This window comes from Callorhinus ursinus, unplaced genomic scaffold, assembly GCF_003265705.2.
Source record: "Callorhinus ursinus isolate GAN/ISIS: 27379988/994484 unplaced genomic scaffold, GSC_fseal_2.0 scaffold33, whole genome shotgun sequence".
NCBI classification, from domain to species: domain Eukaryota; kingdom Metazoa; phylum Chordata; class Mammalia; order Carnivora; family Otariidae; genus Callorhinus; species Callorhinus ursinus.
In genome coordinates this window covers 9,330,210-9,338,225 of record NW_027397095.1, presented here as the reverse complement: position 1 = coordinate 9,338,225, position 8,016 = coordinate 9,330,210, and the positions used below count along the sequence as shown (strand labels likewise).

General features: G+C 45.6%; 1 pseudogene; it reads left to right on the top strand.

The window, feature by feature from the left end:
* Positions 1 to 3,949: 3,949 nt before the first annotated feature.
* On the top strand, positions 3,950 to 5,404 carry LOC112809393 (testis-expressed protein 13D-like; annotated as a pseudogene).
* The last annotated feature ends 2,612 nt before the right edge of the window (positions 5,405 to 8,016 follow it).

Below are 8,016 nucleotides of genomic sequence, written 5' to 3'. Positions count from 1 at the left end.
TTGGCCAGTGTTCAACACTCCTACTCTGCTTACTGCCTTCAATCCTCAGGGCTAACTGAATGCACTAACAGCATTATTAGGCAAAATTTGTAGAGATCCTTCAAATACCCTGGCCAAAAGCACTGCCATTAGTGGTTCTAAATTTCAGGTCAACCCCTTTTGGAACTCATAAACTCTCACAGGATGGCCCATGTACTTGGCTCCTGCTTCTTTCAATCCATAAATGGTGAAAGGAGATATGCTTAAATATTGCAAAGGCCTAATTGCTTCTGTTGGAAATAACCATGCTTTAGTAGAACAATCTTTCCACAGTGTGTTCCTGGGAGATAAAGATCTTAAGCATCATACCTTGCAATACAGAGATTTCATCTATTGGAAAAGACATCTACAGAAAGACTCTCTTCAACCCTGTTAGAAAGACCCCTATTAAGTACTGTTAACCAACCCTTGTGCTGCCAAACTCCAAAGAATAGACCCTTGGATCCATGTGTCACCTCTACAGAAAGCACCAAATCCTGACTAGATCTGCACATCAACTGATGACCTGAAAATAAAGATTTCTAGGAATTGAAGCAGATGACAGCTGAAGGAGACGCTTTCCCAAGATGACTAGACCATACCTGTATTTCTCACTGTTGCTTCTTACCTTATTTCATCCCTTTCTTTCTTGGCCTAATCCATTGCAAAAGAGGAAAACTTTTCTGACCATTGGATCTGTCAACAGAAATCCAATCTGTTCTTTCCTATTTAAATATGATTTGTTCCACTGCACCCAACGGAAATACAAATGAGCTGGATTACAGAGCTCTGGAGAGCAGGAGGAATTGTAAGGGACAGGGCAAAGTTAATCCTACCACCTAGCTTTGTGCTTCTGCTAAATTCACTTCCTGGCTTCCAGCATGAGTAACATGTGTACCCTAGACCTGGAGATCAGGCCAGAGTGCTTGTGGTAAATCTTGTAGGGAAAGGGAGATTAAAACAGGCAGCTGGATGTTTAAGGGATTTTCTGGGGAAGCTGGAGAAGTTTTAGGAGCTAAAGGAATTTGCTGAGGAGGCAGGGCTGGATTTTATTATTTTATTTTTTTTAGTTTCCAGTTAGTTAACATACAGCGTAATATTAGATTCAGGTGTATAATTTAGTGACAGAGCTGGATTTTAAAAAGAGGAATTTATGTTGGATGTGGACTTTAACTTTCGTTCTAAGTCTAATTTCTGTTCTTTAATCTTGTTAAGGGAATCTCTAAAGCTAGTAATTATACTCCTCTGTATCCACTTTCTAATTTGGTATTTCCATAGATACCAACAAGGCAGTTGTTTAGGTTGAGAGCTCTTTAATTTTTTTTCAAATATAGAAGGTTTTCTAATTCAAAGGATTTATTGTTTGGCATTGACAAGTAGGATCTTATATTAATCTCAATAGAGACTCAAACCAGTAAGACTTTTTATAGCTTAACCATGAACATCAGAGGCATCCCAAAAGAGTGCAAAAGATGCAGTGCTCACAAGATCCAGAGGGTTCACTCCCAGAGTTAGCCTAAGAAAACAAAAACCTTTGTTGTCACCACTAGTAAAAATGGTGTCTCCAGTTTCTCATGAGAATGTGAGATGCCTCCAGTCACAGACCCACTAATCTGTGCCACTGAGCAGGTGCTATTATAATTATACTTTTCCAGCACTAACAAGACAACATTGGTTTAGACAACAAAGGCCCCTTATGAACTGGGACAACTTATGACAAACTCCCCTGACAGCTGGTACAGTTGGACAAACAGAATGTTGCCTGTGACTTCATATGTTGGGATTCCCAGCCCATTTGGCTGGCTACCAGATGCAAGCCAGTACTTGTACCTTCTGGCTGGCAGAGACCAGAGAGAATATTCTCACTGGTCACAATGCCATACTCTCAGGACAGAACAAGATGAAAAGAAAACCTCATCTGGTTTTTACATAAAGGATCCACAGCCAAGTTTGTCTAAACAGATGCCAGTCTGGTGAGAACTGTGAACTCACCAGTTTGTGAAGCATTCTACCCTATGGTTTCCCTCCTTATGACAAATGACACAAAGGACAGAGACAAAAGAAAACAGTGACCATCTCTGGGAGGAAAAAAATCAATAAAAAACAAGAGTACTGGGGGCGCCTGGGTGGCTCAGTCAGTTGTGTCTGCCTTTGGCTCAGGCCGTAATCCCGGGGTCCTGGGATTGAGCCCCGCATCGGGCTCTCTGCTCAGTGGGGAGCCTGCTTCTCCCTCTCCTTCTGCTGCCTGCACCCCCCTGCTTGTGCTCGCTCTCTCTCTCTCTGTCAAATAAATAAATAAAATCTTAAAAAAAAAAGAAAACAAGAGTACTCATAATAAATATTTATCAGAGTCACTATATCCAAGGAACTTGATCACACAAATATATTCTCCTGCTAACTCAATTTAGAAAAACAAAAGGCCTCTCACTCACTTCCACCAGACCCTGTGAGCAGAGATGGGTAGACCAGGAGACTTATGTGGTAAGAATTCTTACCTTCTGTGGACTCTTTTCAGATCCCAGGATCTCTTAGCTGCAGCAGCCCAAGACTGAACAATATCTAGTGGAGGGTTCCAGGTCAGGTGCCAAAACTGTAGAGGTGGGAAACTTTTGCCTTCTTCCCTTCTAGGTTCTTTGGCTGGTCTAATAATTAAATTAACATAAGACAAATTTACAGGAGAAAAATTTAATTTCATACATACAGGAACCCCATATAAATATAAGACTCAAAAAAGTGACCAAAGCAGGCAGCTTTTATAACTTCAAGACAAAAAAAAAAAAAAAAAAAAAAGGTAAAGAATTGACAAGACAAAGAGGTTTGGGTTTGGGGTTGTAAATTAGAGAAGAAATAATATGGTATTTTATGTAGCCTTCTCAGCCCTAAATTCCTTACCTATTTCTGGTGGTAAAGGTGCCTTTTACTCTTTGGGTATAGAGTGGGTTCACTTCACATGGGTGATTTATTTCTTCCTTTCAGGGGCACAAAGGAGGGTTAAAGTGTCCTGCTTATATCAGCTGTTTCTTAAGTAACTTCAACTCAAAGTAATGTGCCCAAGTGGCATATTTTGGGGGTGGTATATTCCTGCTCTTCTTCACCTGGTTCCCACTGCTGCCCCAACGTGCAGCTTCGTTCCCTTTCCCACAGCAGTAGCACTACCACAGCCTTCACTCTCAACATTGTCCTGCCCCTTTTCTAGGTTTTGATAGACCCCTGGCTTGCACCCTATTTATCTCCCCAAACAGGGGGTCCTGCAACCCCAGCCTCCACCTCGACTCTCTTCGCTCCCTCCCCCAGAAGTTCTCTGACCTTCTCTGACCTACCCTTTCTTTTCGACTGAGAGTGTGTGACCTTACGTGCATGAGTGACAACTATTATTATCTCCAAGGAATCTGTTGTGCCCTGTCCCTGTTTGGGCTCATTGTACTACCCAACGAAGCCATCCACCTGGTTCGCCTTCCAGGGGGTGCTTGGCCCAGGAGGTGAGTCCCAGCACACCTTGTGGTGGCATGCATGGCTCAGAGCTCTTGTCTGTGACGCATCAAGCCATCGTCGCCTTTCGTGCACTGGGGGTTGGTGTGGTGAGAGAATCTGCTTTTCTTTCTTTTCCTTTTTCTTCTTTCTTTCTTTCTTTCTTTCTTTCTTTCTTTCTTTCTTTCTTCTTTCTTTCTTTCCTTCTTTTTTCTTCTTTCTTTCTTTCCTTCCTTCCTTCCTTCCTTCCTTCCTTCCTTCCTTCCTTCCTTCCTTCTTTCTTTCTTCCTTTTTTTTTTTGGAAAAACTTGGGAGTGACGGAGAAAAGAAGCCAAGGAGGAGGGCCGGACTGGAAAGGGACTTTAGTAGGACTGAGTGGGGAGGTGAGCAGTGGACTTTACTGGTGGCAGCAGGGGCCGTATCATCGCCTGTGAGGCGGTCGGTTAACTAGGCCGCAGCAGCCATGGCGGTTGACTTTGGGGACCACGCCAGCGGGTTCCGCCACACGGAGGTGATCAGGTTCATCAACAACGAAGTCCTCATGAACGGCGGCGGCCCAGATTTCTACGTGGCCTTCCGCTCACGGCCCTGGAATGAGGTGGAGGACCAGCTTCAGACTGTCGTGGCCGACCCTCAGGTGCCGCGCACCATTAAGAGAGCCTGTGCCTGGAGCGCGCTGGCCTTGAGCGTGCGTGTGGCTGCGAGGCAGCGAGAGCAGCAGGCGCACCGCCTCCGGCGGCTGCAGGAGCAGGTGGAGGAGCGCGAGACGGCTGCCTGGGCCCTGGCCTCCGAGCTGCAGCGGCTGCGTGGGGAGCGCAAGGAGGTGGCTGCGCAGCTTCAATGCTCGTGGGCTGCTCTGCAGCAGGTGTTGGATGAGAGAAATGTGTTGCGCGGGGGACTGCTCCAGGCAGAGAAGTCGGCCCGGGCTGACCGACCTCCTCAGGAGGTCACGTCTGAGTCGGGAGCAGAACAGCATGGGGCCACTGCATGGCCAGAGGTTGTGGATGAGCAGGGCAAGATGATGGCTACAGGGGCACAGCCCATGCACCGTTCAGAGGCCCAGATGGCAGCTTCAGCAGCAGCTCCAGCTGGGCGGCTCCTGTGGCAGCTCCAGCAGCTGTGCTTTATGTGCAGGCACCTCCAAACTGCTGGGCCCTGCAACCCTGTCGGCCAGTGCAGGTGTCACATCCATTCCCATTCTCTGCATCATTCCCAATAGGATTCCCATACTCGACACTTGCACCACACGCAGTAGTTGTGGAAGCAGACGCACCAGCAGCAGCAGTCCCTCCTTAGATACCACCTCTGGGGGTCTACCCACCTGGCACATGGGCTGCAGTGGGGGCCCAGGAGCAGATGGCACCACTGTGTGACCAGAGGTGTTGTGACCAGGAGGAATATTCTGAGACCCTCCAGGGGGGATGTCCCCTGGGGAACAGCAAGAGGAAGGTCCTGTGTGTCCCCAGGGAATGACTTCCCTGGAGGACATAGGGAGCCACAGCCAGAAAGATCTGGAGAGACCTCAGGGGACAGCGCCCCTGGGAGACAGACGCTCCAGCCAGAAGGAATGTCCACTGATGCCCCAGGAGAAGTACCCCCTGGAGAACAGCAAGAGCCACAGCCAAGAAAATCCAGAGAGGCCCCTGGGGACATCCCCACTGGGAAGCAGCAAGAGCAGTGGTGTGAGAAAAAGCCCTAAGAAACAGCAACCTCCGGGGCAGAAGGCCAAGCAACCAAAAGGGAAAAAAGCCTCGGATTCCCAAAACAGGGGAAGCCTGCCTCAGTATGCAGTCCCAAGAATTGGGACTGCCCATGGTGTAAAGCCATGAATTTTTCATGGCGCAAGTCCTGCTATAAATGCAAGAAAGTCTGTGTGGCAGGTGAGAGTAGAGGCCGGGACCCAGGACAAACTCACTAATTTTAGGAAGGTAAGTAAGAATGGAAACACTCCAAAGAAAAACCAATTTCATAAGACCCCCTTCTGATAAAAAAGTAGCTCATTTACTTCACAGAAAATTTGAAAACCAAAATTATGGTATAGAAAATTAAATAAAATCGTCCATTATCCCATTACCCAATAATCACTTTTTATCATTCTGATTACAAACACACACAAGCATAGATGTATCTATGTTTTTATTTTATATATTTATTTTAACAAGGATAGACTACTTTTTGAGCATCACACATTTTAAATAGGGGATTTCTCTTAATTGCATTTAAGTTCACAGGTGGTGGATTCTGGATAGCTGAGGCTGATTGGTTGACACCCTGGAGAGGCTGAAGTCAAGAAGCCTTTTCCTTTTTCACTCTTTTCTGTTTTCTTATTAACCTCCTTTTCCTGAGAATGTTATGTTGCTGGCTAGGAACAACCATGTGTTTTTTGAGTTTTAACTATATTGAATTTTAGGAGCACCGCTCTTCCTTCAAAATGCTATTGTTCCTTTGTAAACGACAGTGTTCATGTTTGCTTCTTGTTTAAGTTTTATAGATGAGGGCCTGTTTTTGTGTCTCTGAGCCTCACAGAACTTGTTTGTTGCTGAAAAAGCTAAACCCGTCCCATTAGATTTCCCAAGAGTCTAAAGAAATCACACCTTGACTCCAGCTGACCTGCACCTCGTTGAGATCCCCCCATTGGCTGGAACTGAGAAGAGTGAGAGGAAGTCAGGGAAGAAGAGATGCTCTGGCACTCAGTAGCGGGGCAGGGAGGGCAAAACAATTTTTTTAGAATGTAATTTCTCTGTTGGGATTAATTTGGAAGAGTTGGGGGGGTGTTGCAGTGTTAAATTCTATAGATGATAGCAAATTTGATGGATTACATTTAATTCATTAAACAAGTACTTATTGATTACCTAATGTATGTTAGGACCTAGAGCCATATGTTCATATTTAGTGCACACATCACAACTTTTTGGTGAGTTTGCTTAGATGATAAGAGAGAGCCTACTTTGAGATCAGAAGTGACTTCTTTGACTTGTGTATAATATGGTCTTTGGGTAAACCCAATTGAAATAACATAGATATTTTTGCAGTTCTGGGAGCAACATCAGAGACTTTCATGAGAAGATTTACCAGACTGCTCATCTCATTGCTCCTAGGTGAAACAAATGAACAGTGGCAAAGATTGGGAAAGTAGCATCACAAAGTAAAGGCAGGACATTTCTGAAAGTCTGGTTTCTTCCTTTGAGAGGGAAAACCTATTTTCCTGGTTGCCTGAAAGACTACTGGGTGACTTAAAGACAATACTTAAGGGAGTGTTGGCTACACATTTGAACCCTCAGTCTTGGCTACCTTCATCCCAAGCCCCTTTCCAGTCAAGAGTGGATGAAGAACAAGATAGATTCCAAGAGCAGACATCATTCTTCTCTTGGATTGGATTAAAAATAATACTGGACTGGGACAAGCACTCTTGAGGATGTCCCTGGTCCCCTTCTCTTCTGCTTGGTGTACTCTTCTCAAGGCTCTCTGCTCTTCTGAGGCAGCTGCTACAAGTAAGGAGGGAGCCAGGGTGGAGCCCAGGGAGTGGGAAGGTAGATCAGCCTCAGTCTGAGCAAAAGATGTTGTAGTTTCCCCCATCAGATGTGCCCAGCTCACCAAGCTCAATCTCTGCCAGGGTTTTTCTGATCCTATTTAGTAATAAGAGTGTGCACTTGCCTGCTGTGTCTTCTGTGTAATATGTTGGGGCAGGTTGGTCCGAGGTGGCAGCTTAAATCTGCGTCTTCCTTCTATCCCAGTGAGGTGAAGGAAAGTGCAGTCTTGTTCATTATGAGAGGGCCCCTCTCATAATGAGAATTACCCAAGAATGGGAGGGGGAGAGGTTTTTGTGGGGCCTTCATTCCATGCTACCCTTACTGACCAAGTCCAGATGGTCCCTTGAAGGTGGGCATATTTAATTTTCCAGGGCCAGTGGGGTTTGGAGGCATCTGCCAATGCTGGAAGCCCTAATGCCTAGGGTCCATTTCCCTACATGCACCAGGCAGCCATTCCCCTCTGGGGCCCTACCTTCTCCCTGGGGTTCTGGCAGGGAATAAGGAGTGCTTAGGTATCATAAACAGTATTCTCCCTTCATTCACTCTGTTCTCTAAGTCATTCCTCTCTCCCTTAGCAAAATTGGGTCAAGATAATGAGAGAGGAAGACAAACCATAGGAGACTCTTAATCTTAGGAAGCAAACTGAGGGTGGTTGGGGCAGGGGGGAGATGGGGTAACTGGGTGATGGACATTAAGGAGGACACGTGATATAATGAGCACTGGGTATTATGTAAGACTGATGAATCACTGACCTCTACCTCTGAAACTAATAATACACTATATGTTAATTGAATTTAAATTAAAAAATAGAAAAAAATGACCAGGATTATAGAAAACCAAATACAGGCTGGCAGCATAAATCTCCCCTGGTATAAGGGGGGAACAAAGATCTGGACACCTTCTTGGTATGGGTATAGTGAGATGAGGGGGTGGACAACAAAAATGATCCTGTCATACTGGAAATTTCTCTTCTCTCAGAGACATGACTAACAGTGAAGGC